This window comes from Patella vulgata, chromosome 7 (assembly GCF_932274485.2).
Source record: "Patella vulgata chromosome 7, xgPatVulg1.2, whole genome shotgun sequence".
NCBI classification, from domain to species: domain Eukaryota; kingdom Metazoa; phylum Mollusca; class Gastropoda; family Patellidae; genus Patella; species Patella vulgata.
Window position 1 is genome coordinate 49,573,196 of NC_065885.2, and position 12,350 is coordinate 49,585,545.

The window sequence follows — 12,350 nt, forward strand, 5'->3', positions numbered from 1 at the left end:
TTATAAGATGGCGCGGTCAGGAAAAAAATTTCGGCATGTTATTATCAAATCTGTTCAATTTTTCTGAAATCATGCTTAATTAACATTAGTTGTTCGGCGCTACGATGTTGTTCAAATACTTACATTACAGAATCACATTATGACTAAGGCAGAAACGGCTCGACTTGAACCAGCAGGTAAGAATCTGTTTTGAAATTATATCTTGGGAGGTTGGATTGGCGTTGGAGACCCGATTGGCGGCCATTTTGATTCTTGTTTCATGATTTTTTATATTATAACGATTTTGCCAAGAGTAGACATAAACGCGGGCACAGACTAGAAAAAAAATCTTTTTACACTTTTGTGTTAGTTGAATTGTAATCTAATTTATGTTTAAAAAAAACAACCTTAAATCTAATAAGCAGATATTTTCCCCACACCCTCCGTTGTTCAACCTCAGTGAGTCTGTGTAATATTTAATATTAGGCCCCATTTTTGCCTGATTGTCACAGTTAATAAATAATGGAACTAGAATCAGCCTGTGGAAGTTTCTCTATAGTTTTATTATTTTTTCCAGTCAGTGATGATATGTGACTCTTTCCACCTTCCAGCAATAATTATTGAGAATTTACCAAGGACTCCATTGGCAATGAATCGAAGAAAAACAGGTAAAAATTTCAATTAATTTTTATATTTTCTATTTTATTTTTTTTACCAACGTCCTACAATGATTAGTTTATGTGAACATACAATCCAAAATAAAGTATTTATATGGCACTTACATGCAACAGAGAGAGAGAGAGAGAGAAATGACATCCTTACATACTGTACATGTACTTGTATTTGAAGAATCAAGTAGTCCATGCTGTGCCTATATGCATACCGGTAATCAACTACGACGAGGATTAGCCTACTTCCGTTTTCACCCTTTCCCTGCACACTGTCTCATTCTACATGTATTAAAAATTGGTATGTTACTGTTATATTAATTCTGCACGAACCTACATGTAGAGTTGTTGTAGGATGGGTCCTTATATCTACTTAGCCTACAGACGCTAGGTCGTTTCGGGAAAAAGGACAGGTAAGGTTAAATTTAATATGAATAATTCGCTTGCGGGTATGGGTATTTAGCTCCGACTGGTCTAATGCATTGTGCTAAGTGAAAATGTTTGTCTGGGCAGCGACACTATGGCCTACTCTCATACCGAATTCAACCCAAAGAGATAACCTGTGGCCTCCATGCTAGTGTGCCAGCACCTAATTCACTCAGTCACCATGGCCGTCTTCTAATTACTATGACAGTGAAACCATGTGACAAACAAGGATTATTAAAATAGACTTTTACGGCTTAGGTATTTTGATACATATAGATACATTAGTTTCAATTTCATATCACACAGTTTGTATATATGGTAAGGTAGCTTTAATCGTAAATTACATATCATGTATTTATTTTTTCAGTTTCAATATTGGATGTATATGCAAATCACCCCGAAAAAGATCATGTAATAACAAAAGAAATTATAAAAGAAAAAAATGGAAGAAGAAATGGCTGGAAAAAATGATGATAGAGCAGCTTTTTCTTGGTGGGTAACTATTCAATTCTAATAGAAAAGATTGTTATGCTATTTTGAAATCTAAAATTCAGTTTATTATAGTAAAACTGTACACGTCATGTATGAGCAAAGACAGAATCTTAGTTATATGTAGATATCACTGTCTCATCTGTGGCAAAGCAAACCAACACATGAAACAAAACAAATGTAATTAAATTAACATTTTTTGACTTAATCAAAACTGTCTAGTCAATTTAAGCCAACTAATACATTGTCATTTTTTTTTTTTCAGTTACCCACCTCGGACGATCAAGTTGGAAAGGGCTATTGATATTGTGGAGACGTTTTCTCACAGAGCTTGCTTATCAGACAAAGACTATGTAAGTACCATGCATATTTGCTTTTTAAATCAGGAACTGGTTCTATACACTTGGTGGTGGGGTTGGATGGTCGAATGGTTAGCACGGCCTGCCATTGAGTCAACTGGCGTGGTTTCGAATCCCTGGTTGTATGTGACAAGGATTCAGGTCGCCTGTTCAACCTCGTGGGTTTTCTCCGGGTCCTCCGGTTTCCTCCCACTGCTAAAGACCGCTATGTGCAAGCGAATTAATGAAATAAAATTAAACCATATGTTAGTCCCAAAATGACCTAGTTTGTGTCGAGTGGACGTTGAACCCCATTTCTCTCTCTCTCTATACACTTGGTAATCTAGTTCTTCTTTTTGTGGCATAGTCTAGGGCTATGCCATTTGAAATACGATCAACATGAAAGTCAGCAGGCTTATTTGGTTGATTTTCTTACAGTTTTGATATATTACTTCAAAACTATAAGATGGATGCAATGTTACACCCTTTCATAACCATTAAAATAAAGCGTTCAAATGCATGAATTTGTAAAATATAATTAATATCATATTGTAATAATGTTTGCAATACTGTATTCACAATTGCCTTAGAGGAGATACACGTAATTGGTAAATCAAATGATTATTTTTTCATTATTGTCTTTTTTTCAAGACTTTTGTTCTGGCTTCTGACCCATTGAGGCATAATAATCTAACTGGGTCTGTAACTTGAAAAGGCACAATAAGTATTATGCAAAGTTGAAACTCACCGTGTGGAATAATAAGTTGTTTATTTAAACATTCTGAACCGTAGAAAGTGTATTTATTGCCAACTCAACCATATACCTTCAGGCCTTCACGTTTAAGGGGAGCTTTCGCTCCTGCTCCTCTCGACGCACGTCGGCTTTCCTTGGAAAGACTCCTGCAAATTAGCTAAATCGCTCTCCTAAATATTGAGATTTTTGTTTACTTTTAAACTGCATATATTCAAGGTATCAGGAGCTTTTTATGGCTCCCGTACAATTTTATAAACATGAAGGACTGTACCTTTTGAATATTAAGCCATCAAATTATTTTATAATTTTGAAAATGAAATGAAATGGGGTTTAACATCCTACTGTTTTGCTCATAAATTGGGCTACTGAAGACGGGCATACGCCATACAGTGTGCTATGAAGGGAATTTTGCCCGGGCATCGGCGCTACAGCCTACTCTTATATCGAATTCCGATTGCCAAGGGATCTTTTACGTGCGCGCCAGTGTGTACACAGGACCTCGGTTTTTCGTCCCATCCGAACAACTAGACAGCTGTCCTTGTCAGGTCCTCCGTCCTGTTCTGGATGAACTTTCTCAACCAATGCAGGGATTGAACACCCGACCTCCAGGCTAGCGAGCCAGCGTCGTACCCACGTGATCTCCTTATAATTTTGAAAAAGAATGCAGTGATTGTAAAAGCTATCTGTTGCATTTGGCCTGTTATTTAAATATTTTATTTTTGTTTTTAATGTTAAATATCCCTCTCAAACACAATTATATTTTAATTCTCTCCAGAAATTTGTGTAAAATATAGACTGTAAATTAAAACTTTCATCTTTTAACTGTTGAGTCAATTTAAGTGATCTAATACATAGTATGTTTTTTTCTCTCAGTTAACTACATCAGAAAGATAAAGACAGTTGGAATGGCTATTCATATTGTGGAAACTTTTCTCACGGAGCTCGATAATCAGGCAAAATGTAAGTAACATATATATTTGTATTTTTAATCAGGAAGTACTTCTATACACTTGCTTGGTAATCTAGTTATTCTTCTTGGGGCAATGCCTAGGACTCTGCTATTTCAAGTACTTGGCATGCTTGATTTTTGCCAATCACATCCATTGATTTCCTTCAAGTTGCGATAGGCCCTACATGTATGTGTATTTTTACAGTAAATAGCAGTAAAATAATGATGGACAGTACTTTACTTTCAAATAGATTTCAATAGATTTTAAAGGGTAATATCCAATTTGTTGTCAAAAATTTGTTGTCAATGGAAATAAAATAAGAACGGGTCCAAAAATAATTAGACATTGCCAAGTAAATAGGTGCTGCCATGATGTAGTAGGGAATCTGGATTTGCAGACAATACATGTATGAAAGGGTGAATACCGTAGTTGACCTATTATGAGACTTCAGTCCCAAATCTCAAGACTTTTTTCTGACTTCTAACTCATTTGATTTGAGCATAATAATCTGCCTGGGTCTGTAACTGGACAAGACACAATAAGCGTTACGCAAAGTTGAAACCAAATAGAGACTCGGTCTCGATGTGGCAAAATAAATTGTTTATTTAGACGTTGTGAACCATAGAAAGTATTCTTATTGCCTACTTTTTATTTTTTAGGCTGGAACACCATTGAAAGAGTATTTGCTGTATGATAACAACAAGAAAACCCAAGCATCAATTTATTTTATACTTCTGGGAAAGAATGCATTTGACCCAATTTTTAAATATTTATTTTTTGTTATTAATGTTAAATTTTCTTCCAAAACACAATTAGATTTTAATTCTCTTCAGAAATGTATGTATAATATAGCAAGTAAAGTGACATATAAATCATAAAGTATTTAATAGGCATTACTAGAAACCAAATGTAGATCAAATACACCCAGAATTACAAAAAACCTTGACCTACATAAAGGTGACTTTCCCTTGCTTATGAAATGAAATACGGTTTAGTATCCTACTTTTCTGTGTTCTTAGAGTGATTCTGCCCTACACCCTACTCTTATATCAAATATTTCAACTGTCAAGGGTTCTTTAACGGGAACCCGGGGGGGCAATGATTAACACGCACACATTTGATCAGAAAGTCTGTCATTGAGTCAAATAATTCAATTGTCAAGGGTTCTTCTAAGTGACCGCAGTGGGGGTGGTTTCGATTCCGGGGTTGGGGGAGGGGGTGGTGGATGGCCGAATGGTAAGCACGTGCGTGCTGTATCATACGGCCTGTCATTGAGTCAACTGGCGTGGTTTTGAATCCCCGGTTGTACGTGACAAGGAGTAGGGTCGCCTGCCCAATCTTGTGGGTTTTCTCCGGGACCTCCGGTTTCCTCCCACTGCTAAAGACCCCTATGCGCAACGAATTATTGAAATAAAATTAAACCATATGTTAATCCCGAAATGACCTAGTTTGTGTCAAGTGGACGTTAAACCCCATTTCTCTCTCTCTTGCTTTCGATTCCGGGTTTGTACCCAATTATCCCTTGCCATATCCAACACTACTGACAAGTGGGAACTATGCCGGAAAATCCAGTTGAACTTTCTCGGCCAACACCTTATACTCACTGAACCACTGTGGCTTATGACTTGTGATTGTATATAAATTTTTTGTACATAAGATATTTTTTTATTTCAATCCTGTAATCTTGATGCTTTGCTTCTTTTATTTACAAAATATTCATTTTGTTTGGGTTTTTTTTAATGAGGAAAAGGTTTTACATCATTTTATTACTCCTGCAAAATAGTGCATTTTTCTTTTGTTAGTTTTCTGTGTATATTAGTTATTTCTAGATGTCTCACAAATCACTTGTAGTGTGATTTTGTGGCACTTTTCAGTTTTTGAAATTGTTTCAATTTAGTGCATAATTAATCTTAGTGCTTGGTTTCGATGTTATTAAATTTAGATATATTTGAATTATATATTTTGGAGTATGGGGTAGGGATACTGTGTACATATCTTTATATTCTCAGTTCTTGTTTTGTGGTGAAGAACAATTTATATAGCTATTTTATATTTTGTGATAGGTAACGTGTGTGGGGTTAAGAACAATTTAAATAGCTATGTTATATTTTGTGATGGGTAAAGAGGGGTGTGTGTGTGTGTGTGTGTGGGGGGGGGGGGGGGGGTCATTATATATAACACAATATAATTAGTATTAGAATTTTCTGTTTTTCTGTTAACATTTCAAATATCTATTTAGTTTTGATGTATTAATTTATTTTTTCCTATGATTTTATGAATAAATAATAATCTTACAAAAACAAAAACAAATTTTGTTTCCTTCTTTTATCAAACTTTACAGGTCTAACAGAGCAAAGAGAGGGGTCCTGCATAATACGGTTGCTATACTGGATATAAATTGGGGAAAAACACAACACATGTTTTTGTTGATGGTTATACACAAGTCTGTATGAAATCACACAAGTTTCAGAAATTTCAACACAAGTTTCAGAAATTTCAACACAAGTTTCAGAAATTTTAACACAAGTTTCAGAAATTTCAACACAAGTTTCAAAAATGTCAACACAAGTTTCAAAAATTTCAACACAAGTATTGTGTAGATTTTCACACAAGTTTCAACACAAGTTTGTGTTGTTTGATAAATTTTAACACAAGTTTTGTGTTGTTTCAACATTTAACACAAGTTTTGTGTTGTTTCAACACAAGTTTGTGTTGTTAAATAGAGACACCTTACTTGTGTCAACCAATGCAGTGATTAGCTTTACCGTTTCAATTTTAGGATCTTTCGTTTCATTACTTTCATTATTTATTTCCTACGTTTATAGAAAGTTACCCATGTTTAAACCTAAACCAAACCTTATTTTTTTTCCTATTTACTTAGATTTTCTTAATTTAATTATTTTAACCTTTTTATCGTCCTTTTTAGCCATTATTTTTTTAACAAATCCCTAACCTCTAAAATTCCATTAAATCTACCCTTTGGTCTTTTTGGCTTTCCAGTGATTATCAGTGAGGCTGCAGCCTCAGGCCCAAAGATTTTGTAAAAAAATTTTTTTTAGACTTGTCTGATACGATTAAAAACGCATAGACAATGAATGTTAGGGGGGTGGGGTTTAGGCCCAACGGGAATCAACATAGGCACTGACCCGAAATTAATTAGGCCCACGCCATTTTGGCTTTCCAGTGATTATCAGTGAGGCTGCAGCCTCAGGCCCAAAGATTTTGTAAAAAAATTTTTTTTAGACTTGTCTGATACGATTAAAAACGCATAGACAATGAATGTTAGGGGGGTGGGGTTTAGGCCCAACGGGAATCAACATAGGCACTGACCCGAAATTAATTAGGCCCACGCCATTTTAAATAGGCCCTATTTAAAAACTAAATAGGCCCTCCAGCAACTGCCGCCTCAGGCCTTGGTGGAGCTTAATCCGCCACTGACGCTACTTCATTACCCTAGTTTTCGTCACACATCATGTAGGTAAAGATTTCTATATTAAACAGAACACTTTTCTTAGACCTAAAATAACCCTATAGTGTTATATGTACGGGTTAAACGTACGGGTTAACCAGATTGTAAGCATTGTCATAAATCTATAAAAATATGTTTTGATGTTCCGACTGTTGGTTGTATCATCACGTAATCATGCTGGCTTGAAGGCGGTTATTAATACCGATTTGCTAGTATAAGCTGGACCTGTCTGTTTCTTTATCAGGGTCCCTATGCCTGTAAATTGATAGTACCGCAAGCTTACACCTGAAAGCCCAGAGCCGGTCCAATAACTGACGAGTAGCAGTTTCACTTTCAGCCTGTGTTACCTTTGGCTGACACCTCGCCCTCGTCTACCGGTAAGGATATCCTGTATTCTTATGTTAGCGGTAAGGGGTTGTGCATTAAATTGGCAAGCCCTTAGGTACGCTACAACAGCCTCTTTTTCAGTAGAGATTTTATTTCTGTTATACTTTGAACAAGCCAACATTGAGACTCATGTCTACCGCCGAAATCCCCCCAAAAAACAGATGACACATATTGATTAATTGCACATTTATTTATTTTTTCAAAAAGATCGGGTAATCAAACTGATTGTCTATGCTTAGTCTAAGCATAAAATGTTCACTATCAAACTCAGGTTTTGAAGTACCTGGTATTGAGTGAAACTATAGACTAAGTTTCATCACTCTCCATCAGTTAGAATCAAAGTTATCTTGCCCCAAAGCATCGACCAAAGACATTGCGTATCTTTGCTTAGCTTTAATGAGAAATATTAATCATTGAACTCAGTCAAAACATTCGCCTAATGAACATCTATACCTCATTTAAAAGCAGAATTGTTTTCGTGTTTCAAAGTCTCAAACGATCAAATTATTCATCTCTGCTTAGCCTTAGTGGAAAATGCACGTGAACGAACTATGTCATGGCATTCACGTAATAGATACCTACACCAATTTTGAACATTATACTTCAATTAGAAGAAGGGTTATTGTGTTGCAATGTCTCGACCAATCAGATTAAAGTCTCTACTTTGCCCAAGCAAAAAATGATCGGTATCGAACCTTGTTAAGGTACTGATGTAATAAAACTATACACCAAGTTTCACCACTTTCTCTCAATTAGAATCAAAGTTGTCGGGCTCCAAAGTCTCGACCAATCAAATTACTTATCGCTTTGCTTACCCTGAGCCGAAAATGCTCTCACAATCAAACTTAGTCAAGGTATAGATGTGATGAAACTATACACCAAGTTTCATCACTTTCATTTAATTAGAACCAAACTTATCGTGTCCCAAAGCATCAACCAATCAATTTGCTTATCTCTGCTTACCCTAAGCAGAAAATGCCTATCTTTGAACTCCATCAAGACATTCAACCAATCAACGCCCACACCAAGTTTGAACATTCTACCTCAATTCGAAGGAGAGTTATTGTGTTCCAAAGTCTTGACCTATCAAATTGCTTATCGCTCTGTTTACCCTGGGCAGAAAATGCTCATTATCGAACTTAGTCAAGGTATTGATGCAATTAAAACCAAGCACGAGCAATACAAACCATTAGAAAAAAAATCGAAGTCCTAAACAAAACGGTATAGGCAAAATAGTGTAATAAGGCAAAATAGTGTAATCAGCATACGGACTGTTCACCGTGTACAAAATACACGACAAACAGTAGTAACAGGTGTCCGGAAGAGTAATGATTACCCTGCCTGGCGCCAAACCCGCCATAGCTGCATCCAAATTATTAGACGAAATCTCGGTAAAATAGCGTGATTGGCCAATCAACTATCGGTATGCAAAATGCACAGGATGAACAGTGTTAACGATGTAGTAGACAGACATTATCAGGAAGATAGTATACGCGTCAATTAAATATATCTAGAATAATAGCCGAGAAAGACGTGTTATATTTACCAGTCAAGTCAATATGCGGCCATAAAACTTTTTATAGGGTTTAATAAGTTTAGTTCGCTAGTAACCCTGTACCCAGTTAACATTGATGGTTAGATTTACGTAAAGTTTAAGTCATTATGGTTAGATTTTGGTTAGCGTCCAATAATGGTAAAATTCTTTGGTTAAATTTACGTTACTTTTACGTCATAATGGTTATGGTTACTTTTACGTCAGAAAATGACGTAAATGTAACGTAAACTTTATGACGGATTACTAACCAATTTTTTTCCCTTTGAATACTTCTTGATTAAATAACATTACAAGTGTGTGCACATTCTAACAATTGATATATAGTCGGAATTCAGACATAATAATTATATATGTATTATTGGTTATAATTCTAACGTTAATCTAACGTAAATTTTACATCAGGTTTCTAACCGTTAGTTTATGGTTAGTTTTCTGACGTAAATCTAACGTTAGTTTTCTGACGTAAATCTAACGTTAGTTTTCTGACGTAAATCTAACGTTAGTGTTAGTTTTATGTCATAATTTTAACCGTTAATTTAACGTTAGTTTTCTAACGTAAATCTAATGTTAATTTTATAACATAAATCTAACTTTAGTTTTCTAACATAAATCTAACGTTAGTTTTCTAACATAAACCTGATATTAGTTGTAAAACGTAAAACAAATGTCAGTTTAATGTCATGATACTAACAATTAAGGGCCTGACAAGACAGCTGTGTAGTCATTAAAATGGGTAAGACCCTGGCTCGCTAGCCTGGAGGTCGGGTGTTCGATCCCTGCATTGGCCGAGAAAGTTCATCCAGATTTCCGGCGTGGTTTCCCCTTGTCAGTGATGCAGGACGGAGAGTCTGACAAGGACAGCTGTCTAGTTGTTCAGATGGGATAAAAAACCGAGGTCCCGTGTACACATTGGCATGCATGTAAAAGATCCCTTGACAGTTGGAATTCGATATAAGAGTAGGCCGTAGTGCCACTGTCAGGGCAAAATTTCCCTCATAACACACTGTATGGTGTATGGCCATCTTCATTAGCCCAGTTCGGAGCAGAACAGTTGGACGTTAAACCCCATTTCATTTCATTACATTTTGTATCCATTTCTAAGTGCCCAAGAATAGAGATCTAGCTCCTTTAGTAGTTGCGGTCTGTAGGTGACACACAAAGAGAAACTGAATGAATGAATGATCTACTCTCTTTTCAAATTCCAAATGTCAAGGGTTCTTTTACGTGCACACCCACGTGATGGACTAGACACTGTTTTTTTGAGGTCCTCTGTCCTACACCACTACTAACAAAGGGAACTTTCTCGACCAACATGGGGATCACTTTGGCTAAGTGGGTAAGACGCTGACTCGCTAGCCTGGGGGTCGGGTGTTCGATCCCTGCATTGGCTGAGAAAGTTCATCCAGATTTTCCTGTGTGTTTTCCCCTTGTCAGTGATACAGGACGGTGGGCCTGACAAGAACAGCTGTCTAGTCAGGGATGAAAAACTGAGGTCACGTGTACACACAGGAGTGCACATGAAAGATCCCTTGGTAGTTGGAACTTGATAAAAGAGTAGGCCATAGCGCCGCTGCCTGGGCAAAATTTCCTTCATAGCATACTGTATGGCGTATGCTCGTCTTCATTAGCTCAGTTTAGGAGCAGAACAGTAGGACGTTAAACCCGATTTCATTTCATTTTTCTCGACCAACACGGAAATTGAACCCCTCATTTGCTAGCCAGTGTGTTACTAATTACTAGAGAGAGAGAGAGAGAAATGGGGTTTAACGTCTACTCGACACAAACTAGGTCATTTCGGGACTAACATATGGTTTAATTTTTATTTACATAATTCGCTTGCGCGTAGGGGTCTTTAGCAGTGGGAGAAAACCGGAGGTTGGACAGGCGACCCTACTCCTTGTCACGTACAACCGGGGATCCGAAACCACGCCAGTCAACTCAATGACAGACTTTATGATACAGCGCCCGCACACTAACCATTCAGCCATCCAACCCCCCCCCCCCCCGTTACTAATTACTAAGTTTGTGAAATGTAGGTTTTTCCTCATGTAGGTTTGTCCTGATGAAGACAGGTACATACCATACAATGTGCTATGAGGGAAATTTTGCCCCAGCAGCGGCACTATGGCCTACTAATATCGAATCCAACTGCCAAGGGATCTTTTCGTGCAAGACAATGTATACATGGTACCTCGGTTTTTTGTCCCATCTGAGTGACTAGACTACTGTCCTTGTTCCTGCACCTCTGACAAGGGGAAACCATGTCGGAAAATCCTGATGAACTTTCTCCACCAATGCAGGCATCGAACACGTGCCCTCCGGATTACCGAGCCAGCATCTTACGTACTTAGCCACCGTGGCTTTATCAAAATTAGTAATGAAGATGTGCTATGACAGAAATTTTGCCTGGACAGCAGCATTACCGCACTTACTAATGACGATGTGCTAGGAAAGACATTTTGCCTGGAGAGCAGCATTTCCGCATATAGTCATTACCAATAGTTCTAAGTGCACGCCAACCTGTAAAACAGGTCTTTACACACTTTTCCATCATTACCAATTACTAGTCTGTGGGTTCACTAGTCCGTGGGTGCACTAATCCGTGCATTCACTAGTCCACTAGTCTGACTCTATAAAATACTATAAATATGAGTATTAAAGAAACCCAGTAGATATGGTGACTGATATCACCCTTCGTAAACCGATAACCCAACATCACGGCATTTTAACCCGAAATCACAACATTTTAATCATTATAGCATATGCCCTTCTTCATTAGCCCACTTGGAACAAAATAGTAGGATTTTCAAACCCCATTTAAAATTCATTTTCATACTTTTCTGCACCAATCGGACTATTGAAGATAGTCATACGCAATGCAGAGTGCTATGACGAAAATTTTCTATGGACTGTGGCAGGGCGGAGGATCTGGCAAGGGATAAGGTATAGGTGTTTGGGTCATACAAAAAATCAAGTCCTCATGTACATATTGGCATGCACGTAAAAGACACTCCGACAGTTGTAATTCAATATCAGAGTAGGCCATAGTGCCGCTATCCGTGCAAAGTTTCCGTCATAGTACACTGTATATAGTGTATGCCTGTCTTCATTAGCTTACTCAGAGCAAAACAGTAGGATGTTTAATCTCATTTAATTTTATTTAATTTTCCTACTTTTCTGCACCAATGGGACTATAAAAGATAGGCTGGCAAGCGGACGACCATATATTTATCGTCTCTCGATAAAAGACCTATCTCTGAAAATTAAAATTCCCCGATTTGATTATTCTTTTAATATGACGTAATTATGTAACCTCATATAAAATATAGTAGAGC

At 37.1% G+C, this 12,350-nt stretch overlaps 1 long non-coding RNA gene across 3 annotated transcripts; it reads left to right on the plus strand.

The window, feature by feature from the left end:
- Positions 1 to 574: 574 nt before the first annotated feature.
- LOC126826723 (uncharacterized) lies at positions 575 to 5,727 on the plus strand. 3 transcript variants are annotated; one of them, XR_008788793.1, is made up of 5 exons: positions 575 to 647; positions 1,441 to 1,565; positions 1,828 to 1,915; positions 3,528 to 3,614; positions 4,264 to 5,727. It is a non-coding gene; the product is annotated as an uncharacterized LOC126826723 (long non-coding RNA). The 3 variants fall into 3 exon arrangements; XR_007682364.2 differs by lacking the exon at positions 575 to 647 and adding an exon at positions 870 to 948; XR_007682363.2 differs by lacking the exon at positions 575 to 647 and adding an exon at positions 878 to 1,060.
- Positions 5,728 to 12,350: the final 6,623 nt, after the last annotated feature.